Source organism: Salvelinus sp. IW2-2015, unplaced genomic scaffold (genome assembly GCF_002910315.2).
Source record: "Salvelinus sp. IW2-2015 unplaced genomic scaffold, ASM291031v2 Un_scaffold2219, whole genome shotgun sequence".
In the NCBI taxonomy this organism is placed as follows: Eukaryota; Metazoa; Chordata; class Actinopteri; order Salmoniformes; family Salmonidae; genus Salvelinus; species Salvelinus sp. IW2-2015.
The window spans coordinates 48,029-49,226 of record NW_019943549.1 but is presented as its reverse complement, the minus strand read 5'-3'; the positions used below and the strand labels follow the sequence as shown (position 1 = coordinate 49,226).

General features: G+C 47.2%; 1 protein-coding gene across 1 annotated transcript in view; it reads right to left on the bottom strand.

Annotated features, from left to right (window-relative positions):
* ltn1 (listerin E3 ubiquitin protein ligase 1) overlaps positions 1 to 1,198 on the bottom strand; it is a 78,884-nt gene that overhangs the window by 73,912 nt on the left and 3,774 nt on the right.

Genomic DNA, 1,198 nt, shown 5'->3' with positions numbered 1-1,198 from the left:
TCTACCTCCGGCTCCTAAACGGTCTCCTCTCCGCTCCTGAACCGTTCCCTCCGTCTCCTAAACGTCTACCTCCGTCCTAAACGTCTACCTCCGGGTCCTAAACGTCTACCTCCGTCCTAAACGTCTCCCCTCCGGCCTAAACGTCTCCTCGCTACTAAACGTCTACCTCCGCTCTAAAACGTCTACCTCCGCTTCCTAAACCGTCTCCCCCGCTCTCAACGTCTACCTCCGTTCCTAAACGTCTACCTCCGTCCTAAAACGTCTACCTCCGCTCCTAAACGTCTACCTCCGCTCCTAAACGGTCTAGCCTCCGCTCCTAGACCGTCTACTCCGCTCCTAGACGTTCTCCCTCCGCTCCTAGACGTCTCCCTCCGCTCCTAGACGTCTCCTCCCGTCCGAAACGAGACGTTTAGGAGCGGAGGTAGACGTTTAGGAGCGGAGGTAGACGTTTAGGAGCGGAGGTAGACGTTTAGGAGCGGAGGTAGACGTTTAGGAGCGGAGGTAGACGTTTAGGAGTTAGGCTACATTATAACATGCTAAATGTTTCTGATCAGTGATAGATTAGCAAACAAACAGATGAGCTATACCAGCTCTTATTTAACCAAATATACAGACGCAGATTCAGTGAAACAAAATCACATTGATTGATTAAGTCACAGGCTTTTGGTCGACAGTAGGCCAAAGCTACAAAGCGACAGAACGGCCGAGCGACAGAACGGCCGAGCGACAGAGCGAGTGAGAGTGAAGAGCAAAATAAATATACTTGTTAAGCTAAATAACGTGCTGCCAAAATGTTCTGATCAATGACCCAACCAGACAAGATGATCAGCACTCTCGCCTCAAATTTCCCCCAGCTTAATGGTAGCCTAATCAATATCCAYACGGCGATTCAGTGAAAAGAAAAATCTGACATTTATTGATTGATTTATTAGTCAAGATCACAAGCTCGTCTCAGGCCGTGTCTAGACTTGACAGTCCATGCAGCTTTTGATTCTGATCATAGAGTTCTGATCATGGAATTCAAAACACGTCATGAATCTATACCTATATTTAAAATGTGTCTACCGTGTCCATAGTGTGTCTGGATTCCCTTTTCCCACGCTATATTCAAATGTCACTATGCATTCTGCAAATGCTGGAATAGGAACAATATGACAAAACAACAACTTGACGCCATTAACTAACCTCTGCAGCTAAC